Below are 24,007 nucleotides of genomic sequence, written 5' to 3' on the forward strand. Positions count from 1 at the left end.
ATAAATCCTTTGAAGGAGAGTTCTGGAACACTTAAGAGATTCTGGGACTTAAAGGGAATAGGAGAATTTCAAGAGAATCTAAAGGTGAGTCTTCGGTGGAGATTAAAGAAGTCCACAAATACATATGGAAAACTCACTAGAGGAGACCTACCTGTTTTGGAGGGTCTGGGAATGGTCAGGGCTGGAAGCAGACTTTGTATCACTAAGAGTTTTTGAAGTTGCAAGTAACAGAAGCTGCCTTTGAGTAACAAAAGTGAAGTCATTTATTGGAAGGGCATAGGAAAGTTCACATAAAGAAAGGGAACACTCAGGAACTGGGCTTAAAAAATACTAGAAATGGGGCAGTTCAAGACACATATACAGCAAAAACTAAGGAATGGCTTTAATTCATAGTTCAACCCATGTGTTGCTACGATGCATGATTCAACTCAGCCCCTCATCTCATCCTTACATCATGTCATTCAAGGCCCAAAACCCAGAAAAATAATCTTGTTGGTCTAAGTTGGGTTTTACACTGACCTCTTGGCTTGCGAATGTCCCTTCCATAGAGAAAGGACAATCCCCCAAGAGATGTGATTCCCTGAAAGGAAATCAAGGTGCTATTAGCAAAAAAAGGAAAAATGAGTGCTTGACAACCAAAACACGGCTAATGACTACTACAGTCTTCCCATGGAAAATAGCCACATTAGAAAAGTACTTTAAGGAATAAAAGTATGTCGTAACTAATGAGAAAGATGAGACTCTAGAACACTTTTATTTATCAGTAGATTAGAGCTGAAATTCAAGTACAACACACTTGGACATGTGCCGTCAAATATTTTATCCACAATGCATATTGCCCACATATTTTAGACAGTTTTTTACCCTGTTAAATTGCTTAGAAAGCCATCTTTTTAATAGAAAAATCAAAGGAATGACCTTGGAAAAAGTCACCAAATAATGACTCAGAAATTAAGGTAACTGAATTTCTGTCAGCCCTTTTCTACTTTCTATGTGAGTAGGGAACCAAGTTACAGCTAGAAAGAAAATTAACAAACTGAATTTTTCGGTGAACTAGAACTCCAGGAATTACTTATTGTCCTTTTCGTTTCTCACTGTAACACCTGAAAATTACATTTTGTCAGCAGATACTTTGGAACATTTCCTACCAATACTAATGGTTAAAGCTTTTTTTGATTTGGGGTTTTTTTCAAGTAGGTCTGGGAGAATATAAAGAACCTCAATGCTTTCCTTCTTGTTCCAGTCCAGGATATTAGACCTAATAATGGTTTATTAGTCAAGCTTTTTAAGTGCTTCTGCGTATCAGATGCTGTACTGAAATCTTTACATGTGTTTCTCATTTAATATTTATAAGAACCCAATGAGAATATACTCTTGGTATTAGGAAACTAGGAGTCAAAGGAATTATGTAACTTGCCCAAGGGTGCACAGCCAGTAAATGGCAGAACTAAAGTAAAATACATAAAACATTGATGCAGAAAATGAGTACACACATACATTCATACATACAGTTACAGACATAGATATTAACCTTAAAAGTTATTTTCTGAAGCATTTAGATTACCTGTCCTTAAAAAGGGTAGGTCCTCAATAGATGTATACTAAAGGCAGGAATTTATAATGTGATTCTAAAAATATAACTTCCAGGAAATTTATGTGGGTAGGGAAAAAGATCTATCAGCATAAAAGAATATTTTAAATAGAATATAATGATCTGTTATTCCTTCTACTGACTCTGAAAATGGTTTTCAGTTGTTATGTTAGGACTAAATTCAAAGGGAAAAATGATTGATTAAATGTTTTTGACCTCCACATCTTTTTTCCTCCTGAGTAGCTTATTAAAGGCAGTGGTGGGACGTATTTTTCTGACTTTTTTTTTAAAAAATCAGGGTAATCAGAAAAAATGTGGTTGGTATTAGCATACAGATAAACATATAGACTAATAGAATAGAGAGTACAGAAATAAACCTTTACATTTTATGACCAACGGATTTTCAACAAGGATCCCAGCCATAGTAATGGAGAAAGAATAATCTTTTCAACAAATGATGCAGAGACAACTGAATACCTACCTGCAAAAGAATGAAGTTGGACCCCCTACCTCACACCATATATAAAAATTAACTCAAAACAACTAATAGACCATGTAAAATCTAAAACTACAAAACCCTTAGAAGAAACCATAGGAATAAATCTTTATGTACTTTAGTTAGCCAATGGTTTCTTAGATATGACATTGACAGCATTAAGTAATAAAAGAAAAAAATAGATAAATTGTATTTCATAAAAAAAAAAAAAAACTTCTGCACTTTAAAGGACACAAGAAAGTGAAAAGACAGCCCACACAATGGGAGAAAAATCTTCTAAATCACTTATTCAAAAAAGGACTGTGTCTAGCATGTATACTCTAACAATTTATATATATAAAGAACTCTCTATAAAAGAACTCTAACAACAAGAAAAGACAATTCAGTTCTAAAATGGGCAAAGGACTTAAATAAATGTTTATCCAAGGGAGACATACAGATAGCCAATAAGCACACAGAAATATGTTCAATCAACATCATTAGGGAAATGCAAGTCAAAACTATATTGAGTTATCACTTCAAGTTCATTAGGATGGCTAAAATAAGAAAGACAAACAATAACAAATATTGACAAGGATGTAGAAAATGGTATCTCTCCTACATTGCTGGTGGAATTGTAAATCATGCATCCACTTTGGAAAACAGTTTAGCAGTTTCTCTAAATGTTAAACATATGATTATGTTAATGTTAAACAATACGATCGAGCAGTTTCACTCCTAGGTATATAACTAAGAGAAATGAAAACACACACACACACACACACACACACACACACACACACCTATCTACAAATGTTCCTAGCAGCTTAATTCATAAAAGCTCAAAACCCAGATGTCCACCAACTGATGAATGGATAAACAAAATGTGGTATAGCCACACAATGGAATATTATTCAGCAATATAAGAGGAGTGACATGTTCAACAACTTGGATGAACCTTGAAAACATTATGCTAAGTGAAACAAGCCAGGCACAAAATGCCACATATTGTACAATACCATAAATATCTATCATATGCTAATTCATAGAAACAAAGATTAGTAGTTTCCAGGGGTTAAGGGATGGAGAAATGTAGTGTGACTGCTAATGGATGTGAGGGTTCTTTTGGTGGTGATAAAAATGTTCTGAAATTAGATAGTGGTGTGGTTGCTTTGTGAATATACTAAACTCTGTAAATATACCAAAAACCACTGAACTGTATACTTTAAAAAGGTGAAGTTTCTGGTACTACGTTATGGTTAATTCTATTTCAATAAAGCTGTTGCTTAACCATAAAAACTATGACCAGCTATTATCTGTCTGAGATGGTAAGTTTGTGGTGTGCCTTGTAGTTCCCCAAACTTTCTATTTTCATACATTTCTGTAACTATCTACACACTCTACTCTTTGTGTTCCAACTTCTACCCACTTTCCCATCCCCATTCTAACCACTTTCCTGCTGTGCAAATGTGTTCTTCATCTTTCATGAATTGGCTCAAATCTCATCTCTACTAGGGAATCTCCTGGAATCCCTTGTTCCACTTTGAGCTGCATTTATCTGAAGATTCATCTGAACACTATTCACATTTTCCATGGTAATTATCTCTTTATGTGTCTGTCTACCCTCTAGTGTGTAAGCTCCTTGGAGCATTTGTGTTTGTGTTTTGAGGTATGGCACAGTGTCTCACATGTAGTGTGTACTTAGAAATGCTCACTGAATGAGTGAATGAATGAATGAATGAATGAATGCTTAAAGATAGAAAACTAAAGAATATCTCCTAGTTGAAACATCCTATGATGTCAGGACATTGTCTTACCATAGAAAGTGTCTTAGATTTAAATCTTAAATACTTTGTGTGTTAAATTTAAACTAACTGTGGAAATCAATGTTACAATGAATAAATATTTGACTTCTAAATGTGAGATGTCAGTCCTCAAGTGTCCTAGGATAAGCTGAGCTTTCTAGGAGAAACAAGTAATTCTTGCCACATGGAATGCTCTTGCACAATTAACTAACTATGTTGCAGGGTCCTAAGACATTTCACTGGAGCATGTAGCCTTGGTTGTCAATAAAAACCCAAGATATTTTAAAGGTTGAATCAGAGTCTGTTGTAGAGGGAAATAGAGCCTCCGGTGAATAAATTTTATCCAGATTACTGTCCTTCTGTAACAATATCTCCCTGCTCGACTACTTAAGCTTCCTGTGGTTTGAAACATCTGAATAAGATTATCATATAGACAAAAGGATTAAGAATTTACAACGAGTTTTGATCTATAAATCTTTCTGGTGCAGAAATCCAAATACTTAATTAACTGATGGCAGTTATCATCTGATCCAAGAGATAAGTTAACTCTTATCCAAAAGATAAGAAACCACCCTCAATGAAAAAAACAGACCAAAAATAATTGTCTGTATCGAGTGTACATCATAGAAGGTGAGGAGATGTAAGGGAAATATAAGAGGGTAGTAATTCCAAGCAGAAAAAATAATTAGTGTAAAGATGAGAATACATTTGGTGAAACGAAAGAAGCCGGGGTGACTGAGACATAATGGACATTAGCCAGCAGTATGGTAATTAATATTGCCTGTGGTAGACAAACTTATTGGTCACAATTCTTCATTCCATCGCCCCAGTAGCATTTTGAAAAGCCACCTTTGCCTAGGTCTCACAGAGACAGGATCTGTTTCCTTGCCCCACTGAAGCTGAGTGTGGCAAATGACTTGGCCTTGGTCAACGGAACATGGGCAGAAATGAAGGCGTGTCATTCCCAAACAAGACCTTAATGGGCATGGCATGTCCCTTCTTGTCGTCGTTATGCCTCTGTCATCAGCAAAAAAAAAAAAAAAGGCCTCCTTCTTGTAGATGTGCTCCCGCTTCACCTGGAGCCCCAGAGTGAACAGACAGGGAGCAAAGCTACCGCAGCCAACGTGTTAGACACAGTGTTAAGAATAGATAGTTGTTATTTTAAGTCACTGAGTTTGGAGGTGGTTTATTCAGCAGGATTATCATAGCAGTGTTAGCTGATACAGTCTTCGATACTAATCTTACACATTATTAGTATACCTTTCTATTGTTCACTTTTCTAAACATTATCTTATTGGTCATATAGTCTACAGTTGCCAGATCATTTCTGGAAACGACGGGTTACTTGTAAATCACAAAACGAACCTGAGCCTAGCCATCTGGATTTGGAAAGAATAAACCTCATCTGACCAGACTCCTGATTTGTTCTAGCCATGTGTTTAGTTGAAAGAAAGCAAAGGCCTTTTCTCTCTTTTCCACCTCTGCACCAGGATATCTGTTTTTTCAGGAACATAGTGTTAAGTTTTTGCATTCCTGAAAAAAATATATATACAACTCTGTAGCTTGTGGTTTATATTTTGGCATCTTTGTGTGTTAGTACTAGTCATTCAATAGATGGGCGATTCCTCAACAAAGTGAAATCCACCAAGTGAAGTGTGAAGTCACTTTTATAAACAAACCCAACTTGTGGCTCATTTTCACAAGTTTCAATTCCGAGGCTAAATTTTCCAAAAGAAGTTCAAGCTTTCCTGCATGTGTATCCCAAACTCGAACCTAATAGCGATGTAAATAGCAAATTAATCTCATCAGCTGTGGTGAGAAATATCATAGCGCTCCTTCTCTTGAAATACTAATTTTTTTTTCCTCAAAATATATCACTTATTCACCAAGTAGTTATTGGGTGTCAGTCCACAAAGCATACCAAACAATACAGAGCTTCAAAAAAAGGGGGAGTTGACCTGCCCTAAGTAAATGTATCCCAAGAAATGACTTTCACAACAGAGACTGTTGGGACCTGTCTTAATTTGAATTCCCCGAGGCAGACCTTAAGACAAAGAGTTGGTACAGGGAACTTAATGTATGAGGTGAGCCCAGCAGGCACAGGCAAGGAAGTGGGCAAAGTGAGACCGAAAAGGGAAATGCCAAAAAGAAAGAGAGACAGAAATAAAGGAAGGAGGAGGAGAAAGAGAAGAACAGAGAAGAAGTCAGGGCGAGGGAAGCAAGCCAGTATGGGCAAGTGAGGTTCAGTCCTGCTGGAGATCCTCTGAGAAACTGTGCGGAACCCACCCAAGAATCCTAAGATCGGATAGCAGGGAGCCTGAAGCATTTGCACATTGATTTTTATCCCCCAGTGTTGGAAGGCTGCATCCAAGAGGGTTAATTCCCACACACCTCCTGCTGTGCCTACTTGCAGCAGAGAAGGCCTCCTCGGGCCAAGGAAGGCCCTCAGACAGGGAGGATTAGGTAAGGTGGGAAGTTTATCAACATCGGCAACAGTTGTCTGAAGTCAGGTGGGCCTAGGATATAGGGTGCAAGGCATCACCCTTGTCTGCTACAGGAACACAGCTGTTTATTCCATCAAGTGTAACAAGAGTCCATATTTACCGAGCACTTAATCTGTACCAGGCACAGTGCTAAGCCTTTTGCAGATACCGTATTATTTAACCCTTGCGACAAACCCCGAGAAGTAGATACTATTACTATCATCCTCTACAGACAAGGAAGTTAAGAGGTTTGCTCAGGTGACAAAGCAAGTACATAGTGGAGATATGAATGTGAGCAGTCAGATTCAAGGACTCTGGTCTAAACACTTAACTCATGAAGGGCAAGGCACAGAAAACAAAGACACCAGAAAGTCAAAGATGGGGAAAATAATGAGGCATGTAATGCTCTGGGGAAAAAGTGTACCTGAGTAATACTTTAAGAGTGACTAAGAAAAGTGCAGAAAAAGAAATGAGCTTGTGCATAAGATGGGGAAAGGGGAAGGAGGAAGGGGGCTGTAACATAATGGACATGAATTCAGCAAAATGTCCGCATTGGAGAGCACACAGAGTTGTCCTTGTTGCAGGAATAGGCATATATAACATGGCATGTAGCTCAGTTCATGTAGCAAATATGTATCAGGCGTCTGTGTTATACTTGGAATGGGAGGTACAGAAATTAGAAAAAGGAAAAACAGACATGATCTTCTAGGGAAGAGATTTACACAGTAGATCTTCCTTGTTTCTGTTTTCTAGTACTGGAACCCTTTCTCTCAGTGAAGAGTCCATTCAGTGACATGTATGTGGCATGCCATCTCCTCTTACACCTTACACTCTCACATACACACTCACACACATGAACGTGTATGCACACCCACACACGAGCACACACGCTGGGCAATTGACTGAAGCCTGGCCGGCTAAAGCACCCTGTGGCCTCACTTTCTGGTTTTGACAGGAACTTGTGACCTAATTTGGGTTTTTCTATTGAAGCTGGGAGGGGAGTTGGCCTCTGATGATCAGGGGTACCAAACTGGTAAGATATAGGTGTGAGGCTATCATCTTACCCAGCCACGTGGAGAAAGATTAAAGCCAAGCAGAGGCAAGCATATTTGAGGAGTGGAAAGTGTCCTGCCAATTTTTTTTTAACTCTTGGGGTCATCCTGATGGTAAACAAGAGGTAAATCTTATCCCAATTTTTTTCAGAAGAAAACACTTTAATGGCATGTGAAAGAAGGAAGAGATTGTCTAAGTGAGCTCTTTTTAACATGGCTTCTTCTAAAACTTGACCACCCAAAGATGCAGGATCATAATCTGTTCTCATAGTCACTCTGCAGGACACCAGGATGCATGCATCCCTTCTACTGATCTGAGTCACCACAGGCCATTGGACCCACTGAATCTTTATGCAAGTGGGATTCTGAAATAGTCATATAGATTTCAGATGGAAATCTGAATAGGTTAGTTTTTCCTTTACTGAAAGAGCCAAATCTGTTGAGTACAAAATTCTGCTAATTATAATCCTCCTTTTATAAAACTCTTTCTCTTCTCATTCTCCTAATCCACTTTGGTTCATATTCCTTGGCTCCAGATCCAGACTATGAATGTTGGCACAGGTTGGCCAAATGTAAAATTTCTTTCCCAAGATTTAGGAGCCCAGAGAAGCTAAACATAGAAATACAAAGTTAAAAATACTTTCAGAAAAGCATGCTTTCAAATCAAGCATCATATCCAGTGTCCTGATAGAAAATAGTTACCTTCTCAAGAGGGTACTTGGAATGAAAGTAAAAAGCCAGAGGAAAGGTACGAGGCAGCAGCATAGAGGGAGGGTAAATCGAAGAGACAAGAAAAAATGGATCTTATCAAATTTTTGATATGCTATTGGGCATATTCTGCAGCTGATGCCTATTTAAGATAAAGGATGAAATGGGCCTCTGTTTCTATCTGAGATGCTCCAGTCACTTATAAAGCAGTTAGATTAAAGTTAATTGATTCCATAAATACTTTTGAGCACCTGTAATGTGCCAGGCACCATGTTAGGTGCTAGGAACACAATAAGGTACTAGAATCTCTTTCCCTACATGTTCTCTTCTGTATTAGCCTCCTTATCCTAGAGTAGGATTTCATATGCCTGTCTTTAATTTTTAAGCTCAGGAGATGAAACATGGCAATTTATCATGTCTAGATATGATGCTCAAACCCAAAAATCAAGGAACTCTTCAGATGTTCTCAAGGGTCTCTGAACCATAGTTTGAGGAGTTCTGATCTAGAGTTTTCAGAAACATTATTTCTAGGATGCTAAACAAAAATATTGGATATAAAATTTCCTGCAAGACTTATTTGTAGCCTTATGTTCACATGGTTTAGACCTTGATTTTTAATTATCAGAAGGGGAAGCTAGATTGAGCTCCTGTTCCCTTCCCTTCAAACAGTGTGTGAATCAAGAGGAAATATGGGCATCTGGGTGGCCCAGTCAGTTAAGCATCCCAGGACTCTTGATTTCAGCTCAGGTCATGATCTCACTGTTGTGGGGTTGAGCCCTGTGTCAGGCTCTGCACTGAGTGTGGAGCCTGCTTAAAAGTCTCTCTCCTCTCTCTGCCCCACCCCCCATCTCTAAATAAATAAACACTTCTTAAGAAAGAGGAGATATAATCATAGGAGGGTTTTTTTTTAAATTTTTGTTTTGTTTGAGATTTTTCCAATGATTAAATACCATTTTTCTGTTTAAGACCTTATTGACCCTTCTATGAATAAATTGCTGTCACTGACCTCATTTAAGAATTCAAAGTCTTTCCAATCAATTCCTTGCCTACCATGTATGAAACTGCCTTTCTTTTAAGATTGGGCCAAACTGGGGCACCTGGGTGGCTCAGTTGGTTAACCATCTGACTCTTGATTTCTGCTCAGGTCTTGATCTCACGGTTCATGAGATGGATCCCTGTATCAGGCTCTGCACTGACAGTTCGGAGCCTGCTTGAGATTCTCTCTCTCCCTCTCTCTGCCCCCACCCCCAATTCTGCTCACTTTGTCTTTCTTTCTCAAAATAAATAAATAAACATAAAACTCAAACTGGGATGATTTGGCAGAGACGGAAGTTCAGAAGACTGGCTTGGATAAGCAGGAAGGGTTGAGGTGACACATAAAGGATCGCCTGACACCACAAACATGTATATAGACTCCAACAGGTAAGGGAAGGAAGCCATCTCTTTCCTTTTCATGGACAGTTTGAAGGATTAAGTCTCATTCTCAAGGCTAACTTCACCTCTGTAAGCAAGGTGAAGATGGCATTGGCTTCAAAGTTATCAAGTCATTTCCTAAGAATGCTGTTCCAGGAACAGTGTGGGGTGGCCCTGAGTCCCAAAGTTAATTCTCACCGAAACCAAATATGCAGGAAAACCATTTCCCTAGAGCCAATTTTCCAAATAATGATTTTGCTGAAAGATAGATGTTTCTCTTCTAAAATATTTTCTATGTATTAGCTGCACTGGGCCAACTCCCCCCTCCCCCCCCCCCCACACACACACACTCATCTACATTCTTACCAGCCTTCACATTGAGGAACATCTTCAGTTTAAGACATGGTAGTAAAACAACTGGGGTAAAATCTCCTTGACAGTTTCAGGTTAATTGATTATTTGGCCAATTGATTTTTTCAGCCAATTAATTTTTAACAAATGAGTTTTTCTTGCATCAACCATTCTAAAAACTTTGCACAGCTCCTTCCTCTGCAGGCATATATGGAACTGACATAGATGGGCCCCTGAAGAAGGCTGAGGAAACGTCCGATCTGCCAGAGATGCATAAAGCATTTGTCAGGGAGGCAAAAGGAAGTCTATACCACTGTGCAATGAGAATCCCTCTGGACAGAGCAGTTGTAGTTGGCTGACTTCCTATATGCTCAGCCTCTGTCTCCTCATCTGTATGGATAATAATGATTATACCTCTCATGGCTCTGGTGAAGAGTAAAGGAAATACAGCATGTAAAGCACATAGTGCAATGGTTAGCACAGAGACAGGGATCAATACCTACTCGCTGTTATTGTTAACTGTTGTCAACAATGACAGAAAACAGTTCCTCAAATGATACCTTTTCACCTCCAGGCCTGAAAGCCTCACTCCTTCAGCTCTCTAGCCACCAAACCCTCTCCACCCTCATTTAAATGTCAGCTCGCCCAACAAGTCTTCTCTGGTCCTCTAGACTCGCTTAGGGCCCCTATATATCCCTGGTCTTAACCTCATTGCCACTTACAGAAACAGATTCTTCAGTTATCTGCCTTTTCTTAAAATAAATACCCTGGGAGCAGAAACCATCTCCATATCGTGTACTCTGATAGGCATAAGCCCTAGCACGGTGCTTGGCACTTGGTAGATGGATGAATGAGTGAGTGAGGCATCAGCTGGGAGCATGGTCCTGAAGCCTGGTCCTGCCAATGGGAGGATGCCAGCACACAGCTGCACAGGTCTGACTTAGACCACAGGGTCTATGAGAAAAGCCTGAGAAGGTCTAGAAGGGTTCTGTTGAGCTTCTCCAGCAACCCCCAGAAGCCTGAGAGGTGGCTTCTATTTTTGACTTTTAGACCCTATGGCTTCTCCAACCTCTAAGCATGGGCTCTCTGGGCCACTGAAGAGTCTCTTCCCCATGGGAATTACAGAGTAGTAGAAGGTCCACTGATCTAGAAGCAGAAAACTTAAGTTGTGCTTCTTTTACTGTGTGACATTGATCAAGTGTCTTCATCTCTCTAAGTCCTGGTTTCCTCTGGTAGAACAGCTGAGGCATCTCTTTCTACAATCCCATGAGGGAAGAGCAGAGTCAGCTTCCAAGCATATATCTGTTCTAAGAATTTAATGAGATCTATCCTTTCTCCTTCTATCCTTTCTGCTTCCCTCCCTCCCTGCCTTTCTTCTTTATTTGACAAATACCTTTTGAGTATTTACCCTGAACCAGTTACAACGTAGAATTCAGTTATAGAGAGGCAGACAAAATCAATGGGATCCTTGCCTTCCTGCTACGTATAGTCTAGGGGAAGAGACACAGATAAGCAGGATAACGTCAACCATTTAGATAATCAGAGCACCAAATAAAATAAACGCAGTAAAACGAGATGATGTGATAGAGAATGACAGTGGAACACCCTCTTTAGATTAGATGGTCAGGGGAGGCCTCCCAGAGATGGTCACATTTCAGCTGAGACCCAAATGAAGAGATGAACTTGACAGCAGGCAATATGAGCTTAGTTCAGAGGTCCCAGGACTTGCGTGGGGCAAGTGCTAGGAAGCAAAAGAAGCAAGGTGGTGTGGTGATAGCAAACAAGCGGGCAAGATGCAAGTGACGTTGGGTTGGTCTGTGTGGGCCATGGCCAGGGGTTTGGATATAGCTTCAAGTGCAAGGGGAGGCACTGGAGGGGAGCTCGATGCAGGGGAGCGACATGTTCTGATTTATGTTTTTGAAAAATTTCTGGTCACGGTGCAGAAAATGAATTCCTACATGTCATGTTCCAACTGCAGCTTGAAAATGGTATGATTAATCCCCTGGTTGCTGGCAAAGCACCAGAAACATGGGTGACATTATATTTGCTGATAATAAAGGGCACTTTTTCCATCCTGAGCTGATAAATATGTTGAACAAGTGGTTTCTAGTTAACTAAAATGAACAGTGTTGCCTTGTGTCTTCAGACATTTTTTCCCAAAAAGGATTTGTGTATTTATGGTGATATTAATAACTGAAGAATTGGAAATTTACAATTCCATAGCCACTTGACGGGGCAATAGCTTTTTGGTGGTTTAAAGGAGATTGCATTTTGTTCTATATGTATAAGCAGTTACTGTTTATTTTGTTATAATCTGGCAGATATATTGAATTTCCTGCCCACCCAGGGTTCTGCCAGGTTCCCTATCCTGAACATTCAACGAGGCCAGCTATTATGTGCAGAATGAAATGACAGCAAGCAACAGCAGATGACCAAATAGTGCTTGATAGGGTGCTTTTTGACAAAGCAAAATAGTAATAGAACACGCCGTGTTTCCAGGTCTTTGAAGTCTACTTTTTGAAAGCATTTTGGATTTTTAAGGTCCACTTTAGTAATTAGGCCTACACCTTGAATTTTGAACTTTGGAAACTCTTGGCAAACCTAAGAATAGTGACAGTAGTTGCCAAATACATGCCAACTAAAATAAACACAATGTTTTCATTCAATGTTTCAATCTTAGTTGAGCCTCACAAAACCCCTATGAGAAATAGGCAGTGAGAAAGCTGAGGCTCAAAACTGCTACAAGATTTGTCTAAGATCACATAGCTGGTGCTTGGTGGAGTTACTTTATCTTGCCTTCCAGTTGGAGGAAAAACAAGTAGAAAGGTGGTGCTCCATTGGGTCCCAATGGAGACAAATAGAAGAAGGTATGCTAGGGCTGTAGGTCATTGAATGGACAAGTTGTCAAATATTCTGCATGTTGTCCCCAGGTATAAGAGTAGATGAGGTAAATAATGGGTAGGGTGAAGAACCATCCATTGGACAAAATGTAGACCCATGAAATAGCCTGAATAAAATCTTTAGAACCCAGCTGTTATTTCTACTTAGAGCACTAAGTCACCAAAATCAAGATTAGTAAATCTTAACCCTTTTGGAATTAGGAGACCTATTAAGAATCTGATAAAGTTATGAAACATGACCCATATAAGTGATTTTTTATGATTATGAAGCTATCTGAAGTTCATCATGAACCCCTGAAATTCATCTGTAGACTTCCTAAGAACCCTTCAATCAGCCCCTCATTTTAAACTTGAGAACATTGAGACCCAGAGAACAGTCTTTACTTAAGATCACACACAAAAAAATTGGTGCACAGATAGGCCCCAGAATCTGTTCTCTCACTTTTAATAGTTCCCAGATTCTATTCTGCAGGCTCTAGACTCTGGGAGCTCTTCCATTTGAAATGACTGGCTCTCATCCTAAAAGTTTCCCCTTCTGCTTTTGGGGTATCCATATATCTTTTGCTTTATGAAATTTTGATGATATTAAATAATAATTACTTTTCTTAATTATAATTTTTGTTTTGAATGTCCTCACCTCATCTGGCTAAATAAAAAATTGATAACTCTCTGGTAGGTACCAAATTTCTCCTGGAAGTTGTACTGATCCCAAAACTCTAAAATGCTGGGAGTCACTGCTCTTATTCACATGCCTCTCTATCTCCTCTCATCGCCCACCTGAAACAGGTGCAAACCATATAGGAGTATCAGTCTTATCGTTGAATCTGATGCTTAACAGAAGTGAGGGGGCTCTACAGGGCCAGATTCCTTCTGCATATTCATGCTGCACATATTGCAAAGGGAAAAAAAGAGGGAGGTAGAGTCTAGGTTGAAAGAGATCAGAGGGATATATCAACCAAATGCAATGAACTAACTTTTCTGGGTCCTGATTCAAATAAACCCACTTAAAAACATCTGAGACAGTAAAGAAAATGTGAACACTGGGCAGATGATTGATGATATAAACAATTAACTATTTTGTTAACTTTTTAAAAAACATTTATTTATTTTTGAGAGAGACAGAGTATGAGCAAGGGAGGGGAAAAAAGAGGCAGGCTCCAGGCTCTGAGCTGTCAACACGGAGCCTGATGCAGGCCCAAACCCACGAACAGCGAGATCATGACCTGAGTCAAAGTCAGACACTTAACCGACCAAGCCACCCAGGCACCCCAAGAATTGAGGTTTGAATTTAATAGTGTTGTAGTTGTATTTTTAAGAATTCTGATCTTTTAAACGTACATACTGAATATTTACAGAATATGGAGTTATATGATGTCTGGTATTCATTTCCAAATGATCCACTGGTGGAAAAGAGGTGATGGTGGGAGGCACCAGGTAGTAGTTGAGATAAAAAAAGATTGGCCATGAGTTGGGGATGGTTTATCACAGGGAACAGAAACATGGAGGTGATAGTATGATAGTCTCTATGTAGATTTGATATTTTCTATAATAAAAACTTTTCTTATTTTTATTTTTTTAATTTTAGTTATTTATTTTGCCAGAGAGAGAGCATGAGCACAAGTAGGGGAGGGGCAGAGACACAGAAACAGAGAATCCTAAGCAGACAGCTTTTAGAATCCTACACTGTCGGGGTGCCTGGGTGGCTCAGTCAGTTAAGTGTCTGACTTCGGCTCAGATCATGATCTCATGGTTTGTGAGTTAGAGCCCCACATCAGGCTCTGTGCTGACAGCTCAGAGCCTGGAGCCTGCTTCGGATTCTATGTCTCCATCTCTGTCTGCCCCTACCCCTGTTCACGCTCTGTCTCTCTCTCTCAAAAATAAATAAACATTAAAAAAAAAAAAAAAAGATTATAGAATCCTAAACTGTCAGCTCAGAGCCCAATGCAGGGCTTGAACCCATGAACCGTGAGATATTGACCTGAGCCGAAACCAAAAGTTGGACACTCAACTGACTGAGCCACCCAGGCACCCCAATAAAAGCCTTTTTAAAAGAGAAAAACAATAAGCAAATGGGACAACCTCAGTACACTCTTTATGGGAGTGCAAATTCCTACAACCTTTCAGCAGGGCCTTTTGGCAATTCCTACCAAAGACCCTAGAAATAATCCATCCATACCCCTTGTGATGGTTAATTTTACGTATTTACTGGGCTAGACTATAGTGATCAGGTTTTTACCAAACACTAGGCTAGATGTTTCTATAAATTTTTTTTTTTTTTTTAGATGTGATTGACATTTACAAGCAGTTGACTTTAAGTAAATAAAGCAGTCTTCTCCAGGGCGTGAGTCACTCCATCCAATTAGTTGAGGGTTTTTATAAGCAAAGACTGAAGTTTCCTATAAAAGACGGCATTCTATCTTCAGACTGCAATGCAGAAACTCTGGTTTTCTTGGCTTTGGACTCAAGACTGTAACACCAACTCTTGCCTGAATCCTTTGCCTACCAGCTTGCACTATGCATTTCAGACTTGCCAGGACCCACAATCATATGAGCCAATCCTTTAAAATAAATTCCTTATATTCCTTAAAATATATATCTTTATTAGTTCTGTTTCTCTAGAGAACCCTGACTAATCTACTCATTTACCCAGAACTTCTGCTTGTAGAAATTTATGCAAAGAAAGTTATCATACAAAGATCACAAAAAAAACAAAAAACAAAAAACAAAAACATGTTCAAGGCATTGTTTTAACAGAGAAAGATTGGAGACAATCAAAATGTCCACCAGTGGGGGACCCTTTAAAAAATTATTGTGAAAGTGCACAACGTAACTATACAGAAAATTCTGGCCCTGTAATTCATCTATCCTATGCATATATTCTATGACTGTTAAAAATAAGGTAGATCTTCCTTTAAAGAAAACACATGTATTAACCATACTATTAAATAAACAGCAAGTTAAAAACCCTGTTTGATTTTCATTATTGTAAGTTGTTAATACTGAGGATGGAATTATAAAGGAGCTTACATTTTCCTATTAACATTTCTATATTGACTGAATTTTTTAAATAGCATATTTTGACTGAATTAATGAATCAAATCCATTTGACCTATATTTAAACAAAAAGTAAAATCAGACAGATTTCTGCTGCCCTCACCCATGCTACCTTGTGTTTATTAATGTTATAATTCTCTTTTAGTCAAATCTTTTACATTGTTTTTTCATAAAACATTTCTATACCAACCAAATAAAATGGATAGATAGACAGTTATGTGGACATTTAAGTTTAAGAAAGAAAACTGTGGAACTATTTTTGTTTCATAATTCACTTGAGTACAGTACCACAGTTCAAGGAAGGCAAACAAGATAGGAAAAAAGGATTTTCTCTGCAATATACAGATAATGACCTCATTATCTATTTTAATTTGACAATGTAGAGTCAGTCTGAGTCCTCTATGACTCAAATTCTATTTGCAGAAACTAAAATTAATAAATCATAGCTTCATGAGTATGGCAGTGCCTCTTTGCAAGCCATTTTAATGGGTTTTATAGAGTTTCCTTCTCTTGGTTCCACTGTAGGACATGCCGTGACCTCCACCAGTCCATTTCTTCTTAATCACCTTGTAGTCTTTTTATTTTGAAATGTTTGTATAAACACAAACTTGCGGGGAGGGGGATGAAATTTGAAAAGATCCTTCTTAACATAATCATTTACAGTAAATCGGATAAGTATCTTTTTGGCCAGTAGACATGAAAGCCACAAACTGGTTGGGGGGGGGGGGTGGGACGGTCACTTTCCAGCCATGTCCTCATGGGTGCAAGCACAAGAAATTGTGCAGAAGAGAGCACTGTTTGCAGTAACCTTGATAGCATTTTCCAGTGTCTAACTCAGTTCCCTGTGTTCAGGATGTATTATTACTGTCCTTCAAAAAATTACCTTCTCTAATGGTAAAGTGGAGAGCACAGAACGTAATGGAAAGTTCCTCCTATCGGGGCACCTGGGTGGCTCAGTCAGCTAAGCCTCTGACTTTGGCTCAGGTCATGATCATGCGGTCCAGAGCCCCAGCCCCACATAGGGCTCTGTGCTGACAGCTCAGAGCCTGGAGCCTGAGATTCTCTCCCTCTCTCTCTCTCTCTCTCTCTCTCTCAAAAATAAATAAACTTTTTAAAAAGTTTGAAAAAAAAAAAAGAAAGTTCTTCCTATGGAGACAATAAACTTTAATACATTTGATACATAATCACATCAAGGAGAAATGCCCTTATTGTGTTTAAGAGCCGAAGTACAGCATTTTGTCTTTCACTTTGTTTTTGTCTTTTAAGAAAACACTTTTAGTGAATATATGCTGTTGTTACAAGAGATGAAGCTGATTTTGATTCAACTAAAGTTAGGACAAAAATGTCTCAAAAATGATTCTGGCTGGCAAAAAATGCCATTTACCTGAAGATAAGGAAGCTGGAGATCTCTTAGTTCTAGCAGACGGGAGTACAGGTCCACCGACCTTCCTGGGAACAAACAGCATCATTAGAATCCCTGAGGCACTCCTAGGATGTTTGTGAACTAGATTGTTTTATATTTCTGCTTGCTTTGATGTTGGATAGAGTCTGGTAATGACCCTTTTAGTCAGCAGAGGCATCCTGCATATACTGATACTTCCGGTCAGTATGTCCTGAGTCTCGGACAAACTCCGTCCCTTCTCCTTGGCAAGCTGAGGATGTCAACTTCAAGCTGAAGTTTCCAACTGTAGCAACCTAAGTCCAAGTACTGGAGCCTTCTCTGAGTTCTCACTGCAACTGGCATATTTCCCAAGACTGTTCTGAGTCCCCACCTTGTCCCCATCTTCTGCCCTTTCCACCCCAAACAGATCCTATACCTGCAGCCCTGAGAGGTCATTCTCCCCAGATTTTGACCATAGCATAGAAACATGCCTCATAATGAGCTGGTGGCATAAGGGAAAACCTTGCTCTAATCAATATGCAAGTCTTTAGAACCAGTTTGAAATCACCCATGAGCCAGGGGAGCAGCGGAACGAAAGGCCACAGCCTCCATACGTTCATCCCATGACCACTCATCTGTTGAAAAACAACTGAAAGCGACAAAAGGGAAAGCCACCCATAGGAAGGCAATCAGAAAATCGAGCAGTTGTCCAAGAAGTCAGTAGACAGGTGAGGGATAAAGAAAAAATAATAGCACTGTATTTGTTTCACATAGGAGCTTAAGAATAAAAGCTTTGAGGTCAGATAGTCTCTGTTTTCAGGCCCTTACATCAACAAGTCACTTAACCTCTCTTCCCCTCACTTTCCTCACCACTAACAGAAGAGAAATAGTACGCACTTCATCAGATTTGAAGGTCCAAATGAGATAAGATGTGAAGGCATTTGGCATAGTGCCTGGCCTGGCAATAAGTGTCATTGGTGATTGGCATCCAGCAGTGGCAGTAGTAGTGGTAGAATCGTCATTATCCCATATAGCATTGTCCCCTGCCCTGCTCCAGGTACAGTAAGAAAACCAGGGACATGGAAGACAGAGGGACTTGTCCTTTTCATCCTCCTAGAAAATCTCAACTCCAGTGCCTCACAACTCATTGCTTGGCTTCTCCAATGACTGGCCCATGGGGCTCAACCCATCCCTTTTGAAGGATTGAAGGACTTGAGCATAATGGAGAATTCAGTAGTTTGGAAAACTTAGAGGTGGAATTTGCATCATAAGAAAAAAAAAACACCTCAGAGCTGGTTTCCAAGTTTGCTCCTTCTCTATGCCAACTGGGTGATCTTTGATGATTCTTTCAAGATGACTGAGCTCCAACTTCCTCATCTATAGAATGGAGAAGGTTGCTGGAGAGAAAAAAAGGAGATCTAGTGTGTGAACGTGTTGCTAAACTCTCAGGATTTTGTAGTGATTTATGCTGTGAATCATCTAGGCTAAGCAAGCAGAGGTGTGTGTGAGTGTATACGAGCACACACAAACGCATTTATTATGCATACACATATGGCTAGTGAAAGAAAAGTCAATCTAAAACCAGACAAATGCCAATATTTTATACTGGGAAGAGAGAAAAAGAAGGAGCAAGAGGATTAAAGTCTCTATCAGCTGATAAAAGGATATTGAAACCGGGGCTGTGGAAAATGATCAAGTAAAGAGAAACATGCTTAGCACCACAATTTGCCAGTTGCCATCTGATTGTCCCTTGGCAACTTTAATTCTGGGGATGAGAAATTCTGTAACAGCAGTTTGCTCCCCAACACCCTTGATGCTTCCCACATTTGCTCCTGGGGGACTGCCACCATTGGGACATGTCATTCCTGTCCCTCCCTGAGCCACCCCCCAGATACATTATTAGGGGCATTAGTCCTCTTTTCTTCTGCAGCAGGTGAAAGATAATGTCAATAATTTCAAACTCTTATTACCAGATGCCCCTAATGGTACAGTGCTGCATACACATGAATCTGTGTCTTCCTGTACTGAATACCTCACTTTGTGTAAAGAACCACAGGTCCTACAATGATCACAATTTCAGTGCACGAGGCATTCAAGTTCATTTGCCCTCTGCTTGCTTTGGAAGCAAATGTTAGAATGACCTAGATGAAAACTTGTTCATGGGAACCTTGTTTTTTTAATGTTTATTTTTGAGAGAGGAAGAGAGAGAGCATGAGTGAGGGAGGGGCAGAAAGAGGGGGACACAGAGAATGTGTGGGAGAGAGAACGCCAAGCTGTTTGCACAGAGCCTTACACGGAGCTCAGTCCCACGACCATGTGATCATGACCTGAGCTGAAATCAAGACTTGGACACACAACCAGCTGAGCCACGCAGACACTCCGAGATGGCTTGGTCATTTTTGTAGACATTCAGCTGGAAATCTAAGGATGCCGTAACTTCTGAGAAAGAGGGGCAGGAACGTACAGTAGTTATTAGTGTATTAGTGTATCTGCTTGCATTCAAGCCTCGTCCCTGCCCTCCACTAGCTACATGACTTCAGGCAAGCTCACTGCACACTCCAAGCCTCAGTTTCCTCATCTGTGTATAACGGTCATAGTAATAGCACCTACCTAAGACAGGCGTTATGAGCATTAGATGAGAATCATGTCAGTAAAGAAGCTAGCACAATGCCTGGAGGCTGAAACATGTCAGTGGTTGCTATTGTAAATATTTTCATTAATAAAGCAGTGCCAACTTGCTTAATATTTTTTCAGGCCCCACAAACAGAACTAAAAGCTGTGGGTGCCTAGCAGCCCCTTTCGTGTAAGTGAAGCAGCAGTGAGATATTTACGTGTTGTTTATGCGTTGGTAAAAAATTTTTTAAAAATCTACTCTACCATGGACGCTTTTCTTTGGTAGACACAATGCAGTAAGACCCAACGAAATTCAATTACCCTTTGACTGAGGCCCACCCTGAAGGGAATTATACATTTGAAATCAACACAGTTGGATTTGGTCCCTTTTGCAGGCTCAGCAGTTGCTTCATGACGAGTTCATCATGGGATCAGAGGTGGTCCCCTTGGCTTCCAGGTTCTGTCAACTGACACACTCTGGCTATACAGAACAGTTCTTCCCTTGTTTAGGTTCTAAATGAATGATACTTGCTTCCAAAATTATTACAGCTGCTGAACACTTGCTGACTATAAACTCTCTTCCTCCAGAATAAAACATACATATTTACGCATGTATATCTATCTGATGCTTAAAAGACCCTCTCTGTTAAAATATGTGTGTTTAGCAATATATACCAATCGTATAGCATTAAAAATGTTCAGTCCTATGAATTATTATGCTCAGACTATTTTGAGCTGACGTGCTCGTTCTTTATAAGTGATCCCTACTCCCTTCCACGGACGAGGCATTAGCTTAGAATGCACTTCCTTTTCCCCTCTTTCCCTTGATTTCACCCCAGTGTGACTGGTGGGCCAAATACCAAGCTATAAATCACTGGCGTTAATAAGTGCAGCAGATTTGTTAGTGATTTTTGCGTGCCTGTGCCTTGTACAGATAACCACAATTAACATTTACTGTAAATCAACGTAATAAGTTAGCGATAGGGGAAATGATATTCAGCTGATTGCACAGGGAAAAAAATCCAACACCCAATTCTTTTATTCTCCCGCTGCCTGCCACCCCCACCGCACACCAACATTGCAGACCCAGTCTGTGCACATCAGCTGAGGGAACTGGTGTATCAGAAGCACCACTAATCCTGACATCTGGAAAGCAAGTGTGCGTACCTCTGAATCGTTGCAGCAGGTGACATAGCCCTGCCTGCTATTTTTGTTTTACATGTTGTTCATTATAGGAAAATCTTTCCAATCTTTGACTTAAGATAAAGACCCAAAACTATAACCTGGCCCACAATACCCCACAGTGAGGGCCCCTGAGGACTTCTCCATCTCATCTGAAACCACTCATTTCCTTTTCCTGCCATGTTCCAGTTTTCCAAGACATATTTCATCTCTCCCCATATGCTGTGTTCCTGGCCTATGCAGGGTCTTGGTGCATGCTCTTTGCAACCTATGTTTTAACAGCTTTACTGAAATGTAAGTCACATACTATACAATTCATTCACTTACAATGTACAACTTTATGGTTTTAAGTATATTCACATCACCACGTCCATCATCACAGTCAATTCCACAACATTTTTGTCACCCAAAAAAGAAATCCAGGGGCGCCTGGGTGGCTCAGTTGGTTGAGCGTCTGACTTCGGCTCAGGTCATGATCTCACAGTTCATGGGTTTGAGCCCCGCATCAAGCTCTGTGCTGACAGCTCGGAGCCTGGAGCCCGCTTCGGATTCTGTGTCTCCCTCTCTCTCTGCCCCTCCCCCACTCATGCTCTGTCTCTGTCTCTAAAAAGTGAATAAAACCTTAAAAAAAAAAAAGAAAAAAGAAATCCTGTAACACTTAGCCATCATTTTGGATTCTCCCATCGTCCCCCCGGCCCTGGGCAAATGCCAGCCCACTCTTTGTTTCCATAGATTGGCCTTTTCTGAACATTTCATACGAATGGAGTCATACAATGTGTGGTCCTTTGTGACTGACTTTTTCCACTTAGCAGAATGCTTTCAAGGTTCGCTCAGCACTCCATTCCTTATTGATAGATAATATTCCATTGCATCGATATGCCACATTTTATTTATCCAATAGACATTTGTGTTGTTTGTTGTTTTCAGTTTTGGGCTATTATGAATAGTGCTGCTGTGAACATTCTTGTACAAGTTTTTGTGCAGACAAATGTTACCGTTTCTCTTGGGTATGCGTCTAGAAGTGGAATTGCTGGATCATATGCTAACTCTATGTTTAACCGTTTGAAAAACTGCCAGACTGTTTTTTCAAAGTAGCTGCACCATTTTACATTTCCACCAGCAATAGATGAAAGTTCCAATTCTGTCTAATTAGAATTTGTTATGCCAGTCTTATCTTGTTATTCTTACCCAATCTTGCCAACACTTGCTATTCCAATCTTACTGGGGTTTTTTTTATTATTATTATTATAGCCACCCTGGTGGATGTATAGTCATATTTCATGGTGTTTTCATTCTTAGCTTTCTATATGGATCATTTCTACCCATTTTTCAGGCTGCAGCTTAAAAGTCACTTCCATAGGGTATTTTACATTGACCACCCCCCCCCCCCCCAGGCTAGCCTCGGGCTCCTCTCAGGAAACCTGTATTTTCTCTCTAAACTTGAAGTTCAACACAGGCAGGGGCCATCCTACGTTTCTCACTCTACCACAGCATCTAGCCATTGTGTGAACTACTGGCCACTCGCTAAAAATTTGTTGAATAATGACCTATTATGAAATCATGAGAGAAAGGTATGCATTACCTGAAAATCACCTATTTGAGAATCATTGGCACGATTACCTTTTAAGTCGATTTCATTTTTCAGCCTTCCCACAGACCAGACCATGGAGAAATGTTTTAATATCTCTGGCAAGGGGAGGAAAGGAACTGCACAATGTGACCATGACGAATGCTTCTCTTTTACTGAATTGGGCTACAAAGCAGAACACCTCTCTGGTGGGTGAGAAGCAGGAGGAGCCTCAGTAAATACAAGCAGGATCAAGTAGATGGTGTAAACAGCTCTTTCTCAAGTCAGGCAATAGTAGAAAAGACTGGGTTTCTGAGAAATAAAAAGCTGAGGGATACTGCACGTCCCTGCATTAGCTGTCAACAGAGCCACGTCCCTAGAGATTCTCGTTCACTAGATCCAGCACAAGGCCCTGGAATGTATGTTTGTAGCAAGGCCTCTAGTGAATGCGATGCCAGTGGCCCATGAGCGTCAAGCTCTGGAGTCAGGCACAGATTTAAATCCCTGCCCAATTTACCAGCCTTGTGGTTTAGGATGAACTACTTAATCTTTCTAAGCCCACTTCTTATTCTGTAAAGGGGGAGGGGGCAATAAAGTGCCTACATCATAGGGTTGCCATTGGGCATTCAATTAAACAATGAGCATAAAACACAATTATCTGGGCCATAAGAAATGTTCCAATGTTAGTTTGCTATTGTCATTACTATTTTATCATTATAGTATTATCTAAAGTATAAGAGAATGTACACGACAAATCTGTTTTAAAGGCATCAAGTTTTGCTTAGTTAAAAAAAAATACTTTCTATGCGTAAATTGGGCAATTACCAGGTTCACCGATGGCTTTATCGTTATTGTTACTTTCGTAGATAGTTTCCCAAGTGGCACTTTGTTGATATCGTTGCTATGGCTATTTTCAAATGCCTCCCTAATACTCAAAGAATAATTTAGTCATTTCTTATGAAGCACAATTTTGGCTCCTATATTAAATTACAGTTTACCACCTAGTTGACAACATGAGCTACTGTACTGGCTATAACATACTTCCTTACGTGTCATTTATTGAGCAGAAAGTATTAACCCCCAAACCTTATTTTTCTCTATTAGGTAATACACTGAGCCTGAATGCTTTCCTAATAGAACTTACTCTCTAAAATAGAAGTTCTAAAAGTTCAATCAAATTAGTATCGATCCGTCATCTTACAGAATCAAGAATGTTCTTTCATTTATCCAAGTCCTATATACTGAATGCATAACAAGTGTCAGTCATTCAAGATATACAAAGAAGAAGAAAATCAAGATTCCATCACCATGGAAGGGGCAGTGAAGACAGAAGAAAACAAGGAATTAAATACATCACCAAAACAGTGTGGCTAGTGATGAGTGCTATGAATGACGTTAACCAGGGCAACGGGATAGAAAATGTCTACAGGAA

The 24,007-nt window shown here is 39.8% G+C and overlaps 1 protein-coding gene across 1 annotated transcript in view; it reads left to right on the top strand.

The window, feature by feature from the left end:
* Positions 1-24,007, top strand: part of SYNPR (synaptoporin) — a 313,659-nt gene that overhangs the window by 240,468 nt on the left and 49,184 nt on the right. The gene's annotated exons all lie outside the window — the stretch shown is intronic.

This window comes from Panthera leo, chromosome A2, assembly GCF_018350215.1.
Source record: "Panthera leo isolate Ple1 chromosome A2, P.leo_Ple1_pat1.1, whole genome shotgun sequence".
NCBI lineage: Eukaryota > Metazoa > Chordata > Mammalia > Carnivora > Felidae > Panthera > Panthera leo.